Consider the following 9,773-nt stretch of genomic DNA (forward strand, 5'->3'; position numbering starts at 1 on the left):
ATCACTCGTTTAAATTAACATGAATCTTTAGGACTGAAAGTTAAATAATTTAACATCCTCCGATGACAATGTTATCACCCGTGAAGATCCAGGTTAGAATTGATCTTCAGCAGCCAATCTTGTCGTGAGAGGCGACTAACGGGATCGGGTGGTCAAGGGTCGCTGACTTCGCTTGATAAAGTTAATGTCATCGTATCCCATTTGAGTAGATCGATGCTCACGATGTCAATCACTGGATTATTTATAGACCGCCGCCATATAGCCTGAATATTGCCGAGTGCGGCGTTAAACAACAATCAATTGACTATTTATTGTTCAGTGTCGATATCACTGTGCAACTGTACACAGAATCTATACTTTACTCCCACACGGATTATATACTGCTGATTTTCAGGAAACACCACAAATCGACGCAGCGTTCCTGCAACTCAAAATTGGCGTAAGGTTCTGCAGAACCTATATGTGAATGTCAAGTAATATACGTGAGATATGTGACCTGTGACTGTCAGACAAAATACGTCAGGTATATGGTATACACAAGGAAACTATATGTGATCAAGTAATATACGTGAGATAGGTGGCCTGTGAATGTCAGACAAAATACGCCAGGTATATGGTATACACAAAGAAACAAGTATCGCAACACCTATCATACACCACATACCACCCATTTATAGTCTTATCATAATCATGTTTGTTTTTATGATAATTCTGACCTTTCGGGCGCACCGTGCATTGATCTGAGATAAGCACGTGCTACAAAGGCGCGCATCACGTTCAAAACGTGTGCCCGTTTAAACAAATACCACGTTTCAGCATTGTCCTTACAGTTGGATAACTTGGTGAATCAACTGATTTCGTTATGATAAGCAATGCAGTTCAGGGACTGTGAAACAGATAACCACTGCAAGCACAAGGGAATATCTTGGCCAAAGAGCCTTTTGGTGGATGTTCATTGATTTGATGTGTGGTCGTGCCTCTCACATGATAGTAAATATGGCCTTATAACGATCCGACAAAATCTGGATGGACAACGGCACATCACTGACATCCCCGTTTCGATGACCACCCTCTCAACACAAGGCCAGTCTTCATGGGCGACAATGCGAGGCCACATCGTTCACGTAACGATTGTGATTTCTAACGGAGTAGGGGCGGTGGGTTAGCCTAGTGGTTAAAGTGTTCGCTCGTCACGCCGAAGACCCGGGTTCGGTTCTCCACATGGGTACGATGTGTGAAGCCCATTTCTGGTGTCCCCGCCGTGATATTGCTGGAATATCGCTAAAAGCGGCATAAAACTAAACTCATTCACTCACTTAGTAGTAATTCCACCTTGGACAACCAGGAGTCCATATCTCAATCACTTAGAGCATGTTTGGGACAGAATACGTCAGAGATATCCTCTATTATAGCTAAAATACATACCCCCTCCTTTCAAAATTCCTGGATCCGCCCATGCGGTCAGTCAACCCCGTCAGAGGTTGGTTTTGAGTAAACTTACAGTCAAATTCCTTCATTGTTTCCTTTTTCTTTTCAACACAAATTCCATGTATGTTAGCAATAATAACGGTAATGCTATTTTTGAGGGCATTATCATTTGCAGAAGACCGCGGGCTTCTGCAAATGATAATGCCCTCAAAAATAGCATTACCCTTATAGTATAGTATATAATTTTGATGTTTTTGAACAAGTCTTCCATTAAGGGACCGTTCATAATATATGGTTGGGGGTGTCGATGGTGATTTTTGTGGAGAAGCATGTACAATGGGAATGCCCTCCCCCCTAAAGTTTATGTACAAAGTAAGTGCCCCCCCTGCATGTAATGTACAACCTCCTCCCGATATGTTTTAAGCATAATTTCTAAGTATATACATGTAACCGCCCCCTCCCCCCAAGTAAATGTGTACAACATTGATGACCACCCCACCTCCCCAGAACAAAATGGGACACACACACGCGCACACACACGCACACACTTTTAACGTCTTACGTTCTATGACCATAGCTACCAGCACTACAAAATGAGTAATGTTTTGCCGTTTGCCGTGTTTGCTTCTTTGTATAAACTACAATTTGTCAGTAAATTATAAAATTAATGTTCTCTCTGTGTTGGACACATTACACACAGAATTGTAAGGGAATGTGTCATTCTATGTGCCGACGTCACACACATGTGTCTGAATTGTAGGGCCACATTTTAATAAGCTGTGTGTGCACGTGCGGCTGCTTGTAAGTGAACCATCCACATAACAAATATTCCTTACATTTTGCTATGAATGTATTAATATATTTGAATAATTTCAATGTCCACAGTTACATTTTTAAGGATCAGTTCAATAAAACCAGAATATTTGTCTTTTTAATACGAAACATCATTAATATTATTGTCTGAATGTTTTACTATATAGAAATTAAACAACACAAAGAGAATTGTCTTTTAATACGAAAAAAAAATCTTTACTAAAAAATAAAACAATCTTTAAAAGGATACCTTACGAGGGTTGCGTTGCATTGTTTTCCTGTTTTGCTTTCATAAAGTTCTTGAAAATGTCTGATTTTCTGAATATATGTCAGATCTATGACAAATATATCTTGTGAATATTAATACGTAATTAACACCCGTTTGTCATATCAGAAAATTGTTATGACACATAGTTAATATGCCACGTAACGCGAAGACATATTTTCAGTTTCACATATATTGAGTCAGCCACAAGAGAACGTCAGTCGAGCGTGTGCCATATGTTTATGTATCCACGTCACTGATTGGGCGAGCCAGGTCATGTGATGACGCGTAACTATTTATATCCCATGATCACATCGTTTGTTTACAACGAACACCTGTCACGTGGGATAGTCGGGAGTGTATAAATAACCACGGGACAAAGCTCGCCACAGCATCTCGCAAACATCGCAGAAAACTCACCGTGTCAGCGTTCCTAGCCCAGCATACAAACAGAATCATGAGAGGCCAGGCAGAGAAAATGTCTAAACTTACTTATTACATCGACAACAATCTTGATGAGTATGACCATTATAGCATGGATCAACACAAATACATTCATCGAGGCAGCAGCGGAAAGGGGAGGTCAAAACTGGAGGCAGCTCTCAACACAAACAGACCCGACCCTTGCGGTCATACGAGGAAGATAGTCCAGAAACTGAGTAATTCTGACAAGAAGCACACGTCTTGAATGCCAGTAAAGGTATGTGTCTAATTTCGTTTGATTATTCAAATTACATTATATTTTTTGTTTGGAGATTGCTTGTTAATGACTGGTACCAGGCGGTAGATCGTATACAATAGAGGGCCGATGAGAGAGAGAGAGAGAGAGAGAGAGAGAGAGAGAGAGAGAGAGAGAGAGAGAGAGAGAGAGAGAGAGAGAGAGAGAGAGAGAGAGAGAGAGAGAGAGAGAGAGAGAGAGAGAGAGAGAGAGAGAGAGAGAGAGAGAGAGAGAGAGAGAGAGAGTCAACGAGAGAGAGAGTGAGTGTGTATGTAACATTTCGACACCACGTTCGCTCTTCACACTGAGAGAGAGAGAAAAAACGAGAGAGAGAGAGAGAGAGAAAGAGAGAGAAACAAAGAGAGAGAGAGAGAGAGAAAAAGAGAAAACAAGATGGAGAGAGAGTCAATGAGAGTCAATGTGTGAGTGAGTGTATGTAACATTTCGACACCACGTTCGCTCTTCACACTGGAGAGAGAGAGAGAGAGAGAGAGAGAGAGAGAGGAGAAACAAGATGGAGAGAGAAAAACGAGAGAGAGAGTCAATGTGTGAGTGAGTGTATGTAACATTTCGACACCACGTTCGCGCTTCACACTGGAGAGAGAGAAAAAACGAGAGAGAGAGACGTGTCGCTCTTCACACTGAAGAGAGAGAAACAAAAAGAGAGAGAGTGAGAGAGAGAGAAAAAGAGAAAACAAGATGGAGAGAGAAAACGAGAGAGAGTCAATGTGTGAGTGAGTGTGTATGTAACATTTCGACACCACGTTCGCTCTTCACACTGGAGAGAGAGAGAGAGAGAGAGAGAGAGAGAGAGAGAGAGAGAGAGAGAGAGAGAGAGAGAGAGAGAGAGAGACGAGTGGTTAAAGCGTTCGCTCTTCACACTGAAGACCCGGGTTCGATTCCCCACATGGGTACGAGGCCATTTCTGGTGCCCCTCCCCCCGTGATATTGCTAAAAGCGGCGTAAAACCATACTCACTCACTCATGGAAAAACGTATCGCAGCACCGCATTGATGTACCACGTTATCCATATGTAAGAACGCTGTAACTTGATATCATACTCCCCTACTCCCCAACAGTCGACCTTCCAGAACGGAGGAGGGTGGGGTAGTCTTGTTTTAAAAGCGTTCGTTCATCACGCCAAAGAGACTCACGTTCGAATCCCCATGCACATGATAATAATTAGTAGTTCAGTGGTACATTTATGGCGATTTCATTGCGCTAATGAACCTGGCGAAAACGTGTTTCTAAAAAATCAAATCGATCTGTACATTTTCTGCACTGTTTAACAACGCCCATTTTCTTCCTCCTCTACATGTATATTCAACACAGTCGCGGTACACTCACAACCTGTACGCGGACAAACAGCCATCCTGGTTTATGACCCGAGAGAAGAGCGACCATTAACATGTCACTATAGCTGCAATTAACCTGGATTTTCGTTTTGTGTGTGTTCGCTCGCGGACATTTGATGAACAGCGTTAATGGCACATTGATGAGTTTCAACCACACGCACCCAATAATCCTGGTTTGACGTCACTTGACGCTTCGTAACGATGACGCAACGGTAGGGTTCATCGTGCTTTCGTAATTCTGCATGGCTTTCGTTTAGTATTGAAGGTGCGCTAAGTAAAGGGTTTTCACAACGAATTATGGCGGGCGATATTACGCTCATTCTCGTGGTAACACATTACAGTATCTCATTAGTCTGTCTCACACCATCCTCGATAATAACCAAGGTATACGATCGAACATCCTCGATAATCTCCAGGGTATACGTTACAATCACTCTCCACTATACCCTGGATGCATCCACGGCTTGGCCCGATAATTATATTACCTCCCATTGCTGGCTCCGCATTCTCACAGTAGCCAATCAGCTAAGCCGCCGTTACATCCGGGCTTGCCAGTGTCAACGAAGATAGCGGTCGCAGCCGCGAGGGTTTGTTCGCAGTGCCACTCAGATTTTTTGGGAAATCATACAGACAAATGACAGATCTGAAACTTAAAAAAAATATATGAAAGAAATCCTTCCGCCTCTTTCAGAGTACCTCTGCATCAACTGTGTTGCTAAGTTTAAAGGGTTACATAATTTAAGACGCGAAAGTGAGTTTTGATTGGTTCGCTCAACTTACCAGCGTAGACACCTGATCGGATAAAAATCCAGCCAAGGGAGGTAATAAAATCATCGGTCCAAGCCGTGGATGCATCCAGGGTATAGTGGAGAGTGATCATAACGTATACCCTGGAGATTATCGAGGGTGACGATCGAACCGCAGTCCCTGAACCGCACTATTTTCCCACGCACCTAGCCCTCCCTGCAATGCCGAGGTTCTAAATGAAGCAAGTCTAGATGGCCCACTGGTTTGTGGGCACGTTTTGCAGAAGACCGGTTCGGTCAGTGAGTGAGTTTAGTCAGTCTACGCCGCACTCAACAATATTCCACCTATAGGCGGCGGTCTATAAATAATCGAGTCTGGGCCAGACAATCCAGTGATAGACATCCATACATCCAATAGCATGAGCATTGATCTACGCAATTAGGATACGTGAGTGAGTTTAGTTTTACGCCGCACTCAGCAATATGCCAGTTATATGGCGGCGCAAATATACTACCCATCAAAAGTTTAGACTCACTTAAAGCACTCACAATATGTTATGTATATATACGGTTACATCGAAGTTGGATTTCTCCACAAACTTAGGGGAACCATCTGCAAACCTTATGCAGATGAATTGCACGAGGATCATGCATCCGTTTTCTGAAAAGCATGTGCAAATATCGTGCATGTGAACAGCTGCGTTTTGGTGTAAAGTTTTGTTAAGAATTCGCCAATTGTCACTGAGTTTCATAATTTATTGAACTCATGAAAATAATTTTTTCAACGTTACGAATTTGTTTTACAATACATCTGTTCATGTGTAAACAGTACCTTTACACATTATGGAATATTTAGCAAAATCTAGTTTAGAACAGTTGACTGAAGTAAGTGGCTACATTTACACTGGTGAATCTAAACTTTTGATGGGTAGTATAGAATACGTCATGAAGGAGTGAAGTGATATGGGGTTTGCGTCGCGGTGAATATTGTTTTGCATTTCTACAGCAAAGGACAATGCAAAGTAATAAGGAGTGCCAACTTTCCGCTCCGAGTAGGCTCTATAGCTACCCACCAGATTATGGAGACGATCGGGTGTTGACAGAGTGAGTGAGTTTAGGTTTACTCCGCTTTTAGCAATATTCAATCAATATCACGGCGGTGGACACCAGAAATGGGCTTCACACATTGAAACCATGTGGGGAATCGAACCCGGTCTTCGGCGTGACGAGCGAACGCTTTAGCCACTAGGCTACTCCCACCGCCCCCGGTATTAAGAGAACATCCCGAAAGCTTTAATAATATGCAGGAGGACAGATACCTTATATAATACATACATATTGTTGATAAAATGTCCTAAGCCATGATGTGCTCAGAAGCTGAATACTTCAAGCAAACACGGGTTCACAGTTACTGGTTTGTGTGTAACACATGCTGTGACATCCCGCCGAGTCCCCCTATATATAAATTTGGTATATCGATAAAAAATAATAAATTTTTTTGATAGAATGTATTCCAGGGTCAAATATCCAGGGTCAAAATCAAATGAATACTTGATAAAATCAATGAATACTGTTGTGTGTCATTTTCAATTAATTTGCCCTGATATCCTGATTTTTACATAAAACTAATCTTTTATTTCAGATATCAGGACAGGACCACACACCACGGACCGTGCAATACTCAAAGTGCCCCTGAACTCACGACAGGAATGCGATAGAAGGATTACGGTGACGTCACTAGTATGACGTCATGGATGCACGTGCATCGAGATGAGCGCAATGGAGGAGATCACAAATCGAGGGCCTAGCTGTCTCACGCTACTTCATGAGGTCCATGTTCTTTTGTCAGAAAATGATATTTGATTACCTCGTGGGTTGCCTTGTCAAAATACTGTTTGTATGATATTAAGGCTGTCTCGATTTGTATGTGTTTTTTAAAAAAACCCATAATAAACATTTTGGTGTTTTATTGTTGTATTTATTTATTGTCGTGGACACAAGATAGGTCGCCAGGTAAAGCAAGTATACTCATGCCAATAATGGTTGTCACACACACACACCCTTTTCCCCCACACACCTCACAAACAACCCCCCATTAAAATTTTTTTGTCTGTTTGGTGACAACCATTATTGGCATGACCTATATATGTGATGTTCTGGTAACGAATTAGGGTGGCAAGTGATCGTGATGAAGTGTCGGTTGCTGCATTCTGGTTGTGGGTTGCAAGAGGTGAGACTGGGTTTTCATATTACGAATCTTTGCTTTTGCATGCGTGTGTTGTTTGTGCGGCTTTGTTAGTTAAAGCCAGCCCACTGAGACCTCCCGATCCTCTTACTTGACTCTATACGACAAGCATGGGTGGCTGAAGATCAATCTAACCCGGATCTTGACGGGCAAATATGTCTTTGTATGTCATATAGCTGCGGTATTGCTGACTGCAGTGTTTAGAAACAAGAACTAAACGAAAACACTCTGTATGTCAGTACCTCGACGTCATACGTCTTGTCAGTACCTTAACAGATGCCGTCATATGTCTTGTCATACATGTAGCAGAACGGAAGCAGTCATGCGTTTTGTCATGTCAATACCTCGACGGTAAAAGTCATGCGTCTTAACATGTCAGTACCTCGACGGTTGAAGTCATGCGTCTTGACATGTCAGTACCCCGACGGTTGCAGTCATGCGTCTTATCATGTCAGTAGCTGGACGGTTGCAGTCATGCGTCTTGTCATGTCAGTACCTCCACGATTGCTGCCATGCGCCTTATCATGTCAGTAGCTGGACGGTTGCAGTCATGCGTCTTGTCATGTCAGTACCTCCACGATTGCTGCCATGCGCCTTATCATGTCAGTAGCTGGACGGTTGCAGTCATGCGTCTTGTCATGTCAGTACCTCCACGATTAAAGTCATGCGCCTTATCATGTCAGTAGCTGGACGGTTGCAGTCATGCGTCTTGTCATGTCAGTACCTCCACGATTGCTGTCATGCGCCTTATCATGTCAGTAGCTGGACGGTTGCAGTCCAAACTTAAAATTCCATTCTGTCAACATGGTTGGTTGCTGCATGTTGAACCAATATTTTCCATATTGCGCAAAGAAGAACTGCCATACTCTGAAGTACAGCAAATTTCAAACTTTATCATAGCGGACTTTAATACAGTTGGGCCTTGGTCAAGCAGGGAGACGCCTACAACACCCTATGTAATAATACGTTTATGTTCATAATTTATACAAGAACAATGAATAAGGTGAATCCAAATGAATCGAACTGTCACATTATTCGTGACGAGTAAGTTCATCCCCGGACCACGCGGTCTATTAATCTCCAATATACAGCAAGTATACATTACTCACGTTGTTCCGTGCAACCAATGATTGTGATGCGGAGATGCAGCTGGGACGGCATCGATCCCAAGTCACGCGGGCCAGTCACAACCACCTTACCTGCTGTTGTCGGAACGTGACCAAGGTGCACTGGCTCAACATGTTCTGTGTTAAAATTAGTAAACCCAAACTGCTGGTTCAGGAAAGAAACCGAAACATGGATGAATCATGTGGCAATCTAAATCTAAATTCTTTTACTGCGTGTAAGTGACGCATTCCACACGCACGAAGCCTTAGTGGAAAGAACGAATGTGTACAATACGAGGATACATATGCCAAGTTTAACCCCTTCGTGTGGAAATATATATACCTACTATTGTTAGAATTTAAGAAATGAAAAGAAAAAATCCAAAAAGGTAAAACAACTTCTCGTGTTCGCCGATTCCATAGTTTCCTGTTGTGGAAATGTATTGTAAGCAATTATTGTCAGATCTTCAAGGGAGTAATTGGTTTCATAAACTTCAAGGGAGCAACGCATGGTGCGAATATTTCATTAAGTTGCCTCCCTAATCATATCACTTCTTTAGTTCTGTTAATTGGTGGGGTAGCCCAATGGTTAAAGCGTCCTCTCGTCCCGCAGAAGACCCGGGTTCGATTCTCCATATGGGTACAATGTGTAAAGCCCATTTCTGGTGTTCCCCGCCGTGATATTGTTAGAATATTGCTAAAAGCGGCGTAAAACCACTCGCTCACATACTAAGACCTTGGACAAAATATTACACAGGAGAAGCAAGGATGTATGTGTGACGGTTCACTATAATTGTGAAATCGTCATGCAAATCATCTGAAAATATTTGTTGGTAATATTCGCCAAGAAACAAACTGTATTCAGAAACTATTTCACATTCAACGAAGGATACTCAAGAGGAGCAATATTCCAGCTATTCCGTGCAGCCCTGTAGGTGATGTAGCCAGGGCAATATTCCAGCTATTCCATGCAGCCCTGTAGGTGATGTAGCCAGGGCAATATTCCAGCTATTCCATGCAGCCCTGTAGGTGATGTAGCCAGGGCAATATTCCAGCTATTCCACGCAGCCCTGTAGATGATGTAGTATGGGCAATAT

General features: G+C 42.5%; 1 long non-coding RNA gene across 1 annotated transcript; it reads left to right on the plus strand.

The window, feature by feature from the left end:
• Positions 1 to 6,325: 6,325 nt before the first annotated feature.
• Positions 6,326 to 7,294, plus strand: LOC124262036. The gene is made up of 2 exons (XR_006894489.1): positions 6,326 to 6,429; positions 6,968 to 7,294. It is a non-coding gene; the product is annotated as an uncharacterized LOC124262036 (long non-coding RNA).
• The last annotated feature ends 2,479 nt before the right edge of the window (positions 7,295 to 9,773 follow it).

The sequence above is a fragment of the Haliotis rubra genome, unplaced genomic scaffold (genome assembly GCF_003918875.1).
Source record: "Haliotis rubra isolate DU_JTF1 unplaced genomic scaffold, ASM391887v1 Scf82, whole genome shotgun sequence".
Classification (NCBI taxonomy): Eukaryota; Metazoa; Mollusca; class Gastropoda; order Lepetellida; family Haliotidae; genus Haliotis; species Haliotis rubra.